This window comes from Crocuta crocuta, unplaced genomic scaffold (assembly GCF_008692635.1).
Source record: "Crocuta crocuta isolate KB4526 unplaced genomic scaffold, BGI_CrCroc_1.0 scaffold811, whole genome shotgun sequence".
Taxonomy (NCBI): Eukaryota; Metazoa; Chordata; class Mammalia; order Carnivora; family Hyaenidae; genus Crocuta; species Crocuta crocuta.
Window position 1 is genome coordinate 33,638 of NW_027530352.1, and position 488 is coordinate 34,125.

At 72.7% G+C, this 488-nt stretch overlaps 1 protein-coding gene across 1 annotated transcript in view; it reads right to left on the bottom strand.

Moving 5' to 3' along the window:
- PRSS16 (serine protease 16) overlaps nucleotides 1-488 on the bottom strand; it is an 8,310-nt gene that overhangs the window by 3,395 nt on the left and 4,427 nt on the right. The gene's annotated exons all lie outside the window — the stretch shown is intronic.

Genomic DNA, 488 nt, shown 5'->3' on the forward strand with positions numbered 1-488 from the left:
TCCTCAGAGGTCCCGCCCGAGGCCCCGCCCCCTGACCTGCTCCTCCCGGCCGTCTCCTCCGGCCCCGCCCGTGGCGGAGCCTCGCCCTTCTGATAGGGCTGTCCCTCAAGGCCCCGCCCCGCGCCCAGCCTCGCTCTCCTGATAGGGTCGTCGCCCCAGGTCCCGCCCCGCGCTGAGCCTCGCCCTCCTTACAGGGTTGTCCCCAGCGGCCCCGCCCCGCGCTGAGCTCGCCCTCCTGATAGGGCCGTCCCCCCTTGGTCCCGCCCCTCGCGGAGCCTCGCCCTCCAGATAGGGTCGTCCCCGCCGGGCCCCGCCCCTCATCAGCCCTGCCCCTTCTCTCTGTTCCGCGTCCCCAAATCCGCCCCTGTTCCAGGTCTCGGTCCTTCCTCCGACCCCGCCACCTTGCAGACTTCACCGTTTTTCTCTCCCCCACCTTCCGAGGACTCCCGTCCCACTACCCCCGCGGACTGGCCCCGTGTGCTCCCTCC